The sequence below is a fragment of the Amia ocellicauda genome, chromosome 4 (genome assembly GCF_036373705.1).
Source record: "Amia ocellicauda isolate fAmiCal2 chromosome 4, fAmiCal2.hap1, whole genome shotgun sequence".
Classification (NCBI taxonomy): Eukaryota; Metazoa; Chordata; class Actinopteri; order Amiiformes; family Amiidae; genus Amia; species Amia ocellicauda.
Window position 1 is genome coordinate 14,058,179 of NC_089853.1, and position 7,923 is coordinate 14,066,101.

Below are 7,923 nucleotides of genomic sequence, written 5' to 3' on the forward strand. Positions count from 1 at the left end.
GGAGCTCTTCTGTTATAATAAGAACTGATGTTAATTAAGGTTTTTGGAATGAAAAAGTCTGAACAGAATGTGCATTCCAGGTTTGGGTATTAATTAATAGGCCTACAGGGTGTTTCTATCTTGTTGGAAACTGTTTTCCGCATGAGGTGAAAGGCATGTTGCGTCTGTTTTTACTCAGCAGGTGGAAATATGCTTTCTGACACATTCTGATTAGTCCCTTGGTGTCTTTGTCATTTCGTGTTTTGTTATGCAGTCCAGTTTCTTGGAGCTGAAGAAAACAACAGAACAGTGTGTGCCTAATATTAGTCATGCTGCATTATTTTTTTACTTTCATAAATTAAGGTAATAAGTTAGTATTTGTAGAGATATTTAATATAATTCCTGTCATTCTCTTCTGCGCAAGCTACTTAAAGTTGTAATCTTTCAGTTATTATATTATAAAGCAAGAGGTTATGGCAATTCCAAAATCATAATGTTAATCACAATTATATATAACAATGTTAGAACCAAATCAGCATATTCTAAACACAAATATTGTTTTATGTTTAGTGTACTACTAGTGGTAAATCAAGCCTTCATCAAGGTAGTACATTAATAATTATTACAACACTGTGGAGGGCTGCCACAGTGCTTGGCTTTTGCTATAGGTGGGGTCTATGGAAATACACAAAGGCAGGAAATATGGTGCAAATAGTTAATATGTTCTGTAGATTGCAGGGGAGAAGACCAAAGAAAACCAAAGCAAAAGTCTAGTTCTTACTTGAGTCAGCCTAACTTCTTCAGGTCCCTCTCTAAATGTGAAACACTGAGCCAGACAGACATAATGACAAACAGCCAGCTAACTGTTAAAATCATGAATCCTAAATCAAATCAATGCCTAAAAGCACCGGTTTATCACTGTAGGTGCTCTCTCTGTTCTCTGCCTCGCCCCAACCCATGTAGTGTTGCCGGGCTCAGATAGATGCTTCCAAGGTAACCCTTCCTCTGTCTCTTGTGTGTCTCATCATTCTCTTCCTCCTCTTCATCACCGCCATTGCCAAGGAACCCACAGTGGAGGGCAAGAACGCAGTGCTATGAGGGCGTGCACCAGCTCTTCTTTCATCCGGTCGGCAGTGTATGCGGGGCCCCACGCCATTGCCAGTAAGGACAACACAGGACAGCCTGCTGGTCCTACAGTAACAGACCCAGGGACTCTATGATCAGGACTCTACAGACAGCTGGGAGCCATGATTTAATCGCAGGAGGAGATTACTATGTGGAGGAGTGCTCACCGAGGTGGCTGGATTTTTGGAGGGGGCAGTCTAACACCCTATGTTGGTCAGCTTTGGGACAAGGGACATTGCAGCAGAGACTGCCTTGCCAATGTGGAACAAAGGCAACCCGAACCTCTACCCCTCCTCCCCCTCAGTCAACCAGGTCACAAATAATAAGAGTGAGGAGGGGAGGAGTTGAAAGGGCCCTACACCCCAGAATTCATCTGGTTTGGAGGCCCTATGATCTGCCTATGTGCTGCCCCGGCATCTAGGGCAGAGGTGTGCAAAGTTGGGGGGTGGAGGATTGTCACTAAGGGGTCTGTGCACGACACTATTTAGAGTCAGATTCAGTGGAATAAATTGATTCAGTCACACGCTGTGTTCTTCTGGATTATTCTGCACAGAAACAAACCAATTTAGCCATCTGTTCACATAAATCTTTCTGAGAAGATCATTGGTGACATTAGTCAGAGGCTGCCCAGAATCTGAGATTCGAGGATGTGAGACATTTAGCAACAGCAGTGAAAACAACAGAGAGTGTTTTTGACACTTTCGTATTTTGAAAAATAATACATAATTTGGAATTCTTTCAAAATATATACATCACACTAACACCTGCAGAAAGTAGAAAAAAGTAGCCCAACATTTAGGTACCTGCCCAAGCCATTTGTTTCACTCACAATGAAAAAAAACCCCACTAAATTATGCAACCCTGACTACACCTTGTCCCGATCATGCCAGCAGAGCACCAACAACAGAAAGTCTATCTATGGGACAAGCCAACAATAGGGAAACAACAGCTCAGATATAAAAAGCAGATATACAATCAGACAGGTTGATGGAAAACATTGTGTCTCCAGGACTGAAATAGCTTCCTCTGCAGACTGTACTGATTAACTTAATATTTCTATGTAAAACAATGTATAGCAATTATACCTCTATATATAGTTGCCTTTTGATTTGGCTGAATAGATGTTTTGTTTTTGTTTTCCCTTTGCTTTAAATTTTCTTTTTTGGAGTTTGGATGTTTAAGTCTATCACCTCCCATAATTGGTGCATTAATTAATGATATCCATAATAATGTAATAGCACACTTGCTTCCAGTTTTTTTTTTTTTATATATATAGTGTTAAGCCACAGGATGTTAAGAATGAACAATTCTAATAGAATGCTTGTTTTCCTCAATTCAGTTTTCTAATTTCTTTCCATTCTCATTATTTAGAAACAACCACCAGAAAAAATAATCAAATTCTCCTCTTTCCCTCATCACTCCTCACATTCCACAGCTAGTGTGGGGATATTTAGTCAGACAGCATGTTGTTTATTTAAAATCAAGGACATCTTTAGGGATATGCTTCATATAATTACTGTTTCACAAGCCATGTATTTATCATTTCCACTGCCACCGTCATCTTAATGTGTTCAAAATATAAAGTGAAGTGAAATTTAATGAGCCTGGCTGGCACAGCTGGTTTAAGAGTGGTACCAGTACCACCAATGTTCAAACCCTTTGTACGCCAACCCATCTAGTGTAGTGAGTTATGGGCACTTCCCCCATGAATGGGGAGCTTTTATTCTCTGTCAGGTTACTAATGGCTAGAAATGATTCATGCAGTACTATTACACCAGCGTCCGCAGTCCTGGTCCTGGAGGGCCACAGTCCAGCAAGTCTTCAAGCTCTCCTGAAATCACTAACACCTGAGACAGAAATACTGAATGATCAAAATGTCTATATACTATGCATGGGTTACCTTATGTGTTGGCTGAAAATAGTAATCATGGAACAACAAATTGCAGAGCTGCAGAATAAGATACATTCTGTTTTTCAACTCTAGCCATTAATGTGGTATTATAAACAGATGTCTAACCTTGAAAGCTCTTGCAAGCCTGTACCTGTTGCTTTCAGGGGTGTGTGTGTGAAAATTACAGCATTTGGTAATTCTTTCTTTCACACATTCTCCTACACAGTACTTTGTACATCTGTTAAATTATACATATATCAAATCCAGAGTGTACTGGATTATGCATGTTATTATTGTTTTTTGTAAAACTTGCCATTTGACCTTTAATACTTAGTAATGCTGCCATGACATTATCAAAGGCAACAATGCCTTGCACATAAGGAAGGTTACAAAAGAAAGAAGGCCCATCTTGTTCACTTGATTGTTCACTTGAGATCCCAGTATCTTTTCTAGCCATTGTTTGTAGGAGTTATTATTATTTCAAGAGTCAAAAAAGAACAGCTGCATTATCTGTTGTAAATACAGAAAACACTGTAAAGTCAACTATTGTCAATTGTAAACCCATTTTCTCAATATTTATCTTTAATATCAATTCATTTTTTACAAGGCTTGAAGTTCTTCTTGTACAATTACTTTGAGAATTCACTACATTTAATAAAATCTCCTTGGTTATAGCACTTCTTTTCATTTTACACAAAAATAAAAATATCCTCTTCGGATGGATAATAACTGGCAGGGGAGAAAATTGAAGGACGGGGGGGAAGATACATTCCCACCAGCCAGATGGCCCAGATCATACTGAAACAATATCATGACAAACAAATCTCTGCAATGCACAGTAGTTGCAGATTATTGAATGACAATTATGACAACTGAATACTGGAAAACAGGAGGACATTATATGTGACCATGTCGTGAAAACCTGGTGTCATTAGACACAATTATTTTCCTTCAAATGGTTTAAGTGCTGTAAGAATTTCTAGTATTGATGTTGAATTTATCCAGATAAATACTTAGGGCCAGATTAAATCAAAACTTTGACCCACCCACTAATATCAAAGTACAAACCTGTACATCATAGCTGTTACATTTATGATTAGAAGAAAGTGTCATCTTACTAAAACTGAAGCCACAACTGATATATAAATATATAACTGGTATATAAAAATAAGATCTCAGAGTTGGCTCAAATACAAAACATCTACTTTTAAAATGTGTTCTCCGGCAGCAATTTCTCCTCTTCTTACAGTATACTAATGTCGCCACCTACTGTTCATATAGCAGTATACACATTTACAGCAGAAAAAAAAATGTATTTATAAATTTGGTTTAAAAAAACTGTACAGTATTTTAAATGTATATAATGAGCAATGTCAATCTTATATTTATATAATAGTAAGATTGAGATGATTATGCAATTTCATTTAATTCATTTTTAATATATACAATGTACAAAATCTGTGTGTAAAAGAAAAGAAAATAAACTCTCTAATTAAAATTCCCACCTTCTTTAGCAATGACAGCTGCATGTACTCTGAGTGTCTTCTTACACATCTGAAAGGTCTATCACAGTCTATTTTTGACCCTTCAGTCATGCTAGTCTTCTAGAATATATTTATTGTCATTGCATTGACCTTTATTTTTAGCTCCTGCTAAAACTATTTCAGAATATTTCCATTGACAATGAAACCCCCCAGGCCTGTGGAGTTGTGGGAATCTGTGTGACATATTTCTAGCAATTACTTTGGCAATTTGTGAAACCTTTCTTACAATACATTTAGTTCTTTTTGCAGAAAACTAATGCTTGACTTTGAGCATTTATGAAAATGGGTAAAAGAACCTTGCCATGTTGAGACACGATCATCTAGATTGCCAGTTTTTTCAACAGCAACAAACTTTACTGATGCCATTTCACATGCTAAATGTTAAGAGATGCAGTTATGTCAAGAAGCTATAATGCCAAATAGCAGTACAAGGATTAAATAATATAACAATATAACAGAAGTTTTGTTTAGCATTTTTTTTTACAATAGGGTGCACATTTTTCTATTTTGGTGGCTTTTATAAGTATATGGCCTGAGACTTAATTTTCTCCACATAAGAACACTTTTGTCAGCCAGCAACCTAAAACATGCAACCAACAAACTCCCAAATATTATTAAATGTTATTAAAGCAACTTACATTTAAAGAATCTGCAGGAAATAAGGACTTGGTTTCCCTTGTGGTAATTTCATCAGTCATGGTATGTCAGCCTCTGGGCATGCTCATGGAGGAGGATTATTTTTTTTCTTTAAATATTTAATTATTATGTCTCACAAAAAGCCTAAGGGGACACTGTCCTACTTTTCTGTCTTTATCAAACAGTCTAAAAACAACTTTGACAGCTAAGTATAATTTCCATATATGTGTTTTTCTATCCTATCTATTGACAACATGCCACTACATGCTGTTTCTTATAAACTATGGGCTTGTATTTGCTTTAATTCATTCATTAATCTGTTAGTTTATTTATTATTTCAATTTACCTTCTTGCGGATTTGGTTGACATTTAAATGTTATTTATGACCTCATTCACAGAAGTAAGGGTCTCACAAGCAGGTCATCCACCCTAAGTATGAAGCCGCCGCGGTGCTGTGGTGACCATCAGTCAGTCCTCAGCTCAGGTGGTGTAGCTTTGAAATCCACAATGGGGCAAATTTATATATTTATTTATTAATTTATTGAACTATGATTTACCCAACATACAGTTTATAAATAAATTGCACAATTAAATATCTGTCATATTATTAAACAACTCTCAAATCTGTACAATAAAAAAATTGTAGTTCAAAGCATACTATACTGAAGTTGCTTTCATGTTATCTGGACTAATTAACAGGTTGCTATAATCCCCTAAAATGATCATTGAACTTGTTTTTACATTTGGAAACTACAGGAATCTAAATCTAAATTATAAACAACAAAATACAATAGCCAAGCACTTTTGTTTTTTGGTTTGTGCTCAGAGGACATGTCTTGGTGCACAAATTCATAGTCTAAGAGACAGCAAGAGATCTTTGTGATGGACTTAAAGGTCAGGTCAGGTAGATTTGGAGAGGTAAAAATTATTTACATATTTGAAAATGAAGTGTCTAGATTATTGCCTTTTGTTTGTGCCAAGTCCCCAGCAAAATACTAAAACACATCTGATGTCTTGATGTTTGGTTAAAATCTTCATTTAAAACCCTGTGTTCCTATAAAGTCCCTACAGGAACAATTGATGGTACACATTGTAATCCATGTTTCAATCAAAAATGTATCTGCAAGCAGGATAGCCAGAACAGATAAAATCAAATAACTTTTGATTATACATTAATCATTTATTTTTCTATATCTATCAATCTATGAATCTCTCAATCGAGCTCTCTATCTCACAAATACTTGTTCATACTAATACACCAATGCATTTTAATATAGTATACTATTACTATGTTGTCTGTGAGACAGTTGTATTCAGCTTCCATGTCAGTTATTCAGACTCCTAATGAAAATTGTAAATGGCTATTAAAGATATTGATTTTGCAGAGTGCAAGTAGGATTAATAATACACATGGGGTTATGATGGTAACCATAACTCTGTGTTATGATAAAAAATGATAAAAAAACAAACAGACATTTAGGCAACAGGCAATACAATCTTAATGGCCTACAGAAAATGAGCATTACATATTATTTGAATGTAAATTAAATGGTAAATAATATACATACTTGTATATAAGCAAATCTCTTTTATGATACTAATTGACTAAAGTAAAGGTGCTTTCATTTCTATAGCTTTAATGATTATGTTATTTGCTCTAGAACATTAAGTCACAATGTCTGAGTCAAATTCTGAAACTGAAAACAATACAGAATATGCGCCTGAGCTTGAGTTTATAAGAGCAGTAGCTAAGGCAATGATCTCCGAAATGGGAAAATTATGGGTTTGTGTTCTGAGATCCATAAAATGTTACAGCTGTGAGACTGTAGGTGTCAGGTTCATGTACATTGTTGGCAGCACTTTTTCATTTTTATCCTATATCAAAGACATCTTCCATGCATATCTTTTTTTTGTTTGTTGTAAAGCAGTGTATTGCACACATCATTATATGCACTGTACATTTTTAGGTTATCTACTTTTTAATGCAATTGTTCTTCATGCTGCCACCTACTGCAATGTCCAGGAAATGGTTGTTGTGCTGTGGGAGGTAAATAGTGTCAAATGTTTTTTTTTTTTTGGGCAATCCACTTCTCAAATCCATTCCACTACAGTGTTTCTGCTTTTCATTCCACCTAACACTTCATTAGTGATGTTAACTTAAATCAGGTGTTGATTTAAAATTAATTATGAAACCTGCTGGGGTGTGGCCCTAGAGGACTGGATTTAAATTATATATACATACATATATAGTACAGAGATCTTTCCACAACAATATAGGCCTACACTTTTTGGGGGGATACAACTGTTCGGTGAATGGATGTCATATATATATATATCGTATCATGGCTAAAGTAAGATGCATCATTACACTTCTACGTCATGCCTTGTGTCTTCAAACAACACTATGTGAACAAGCAGGTGCTACCATGACAATTTTTCAGCAGCTATTATTTTTGCTACTTAACATGCAAATCAAACTCGATGATGCATATACATCCCTCAGTGCATGTCTATTTTTATCCTACAATTATATTTCTTTCCAATTCGTGTTATTTTCAAAAGTGGTTTTGAAATCAGATAGCTCTTCCTTTCTTGGGAGCTGTACACTGGCAGCCTAAACTCCCTGCTTTTAGTTGTTTTTGTTTTTTTGTCTTTTTGTTTACTGAAATATAATTTTTAAGTTGAATGACCAAATCCTTCAACTACTGACCCTTCAAGAGACCTTGTTTACGGGATCAGTGACAATAA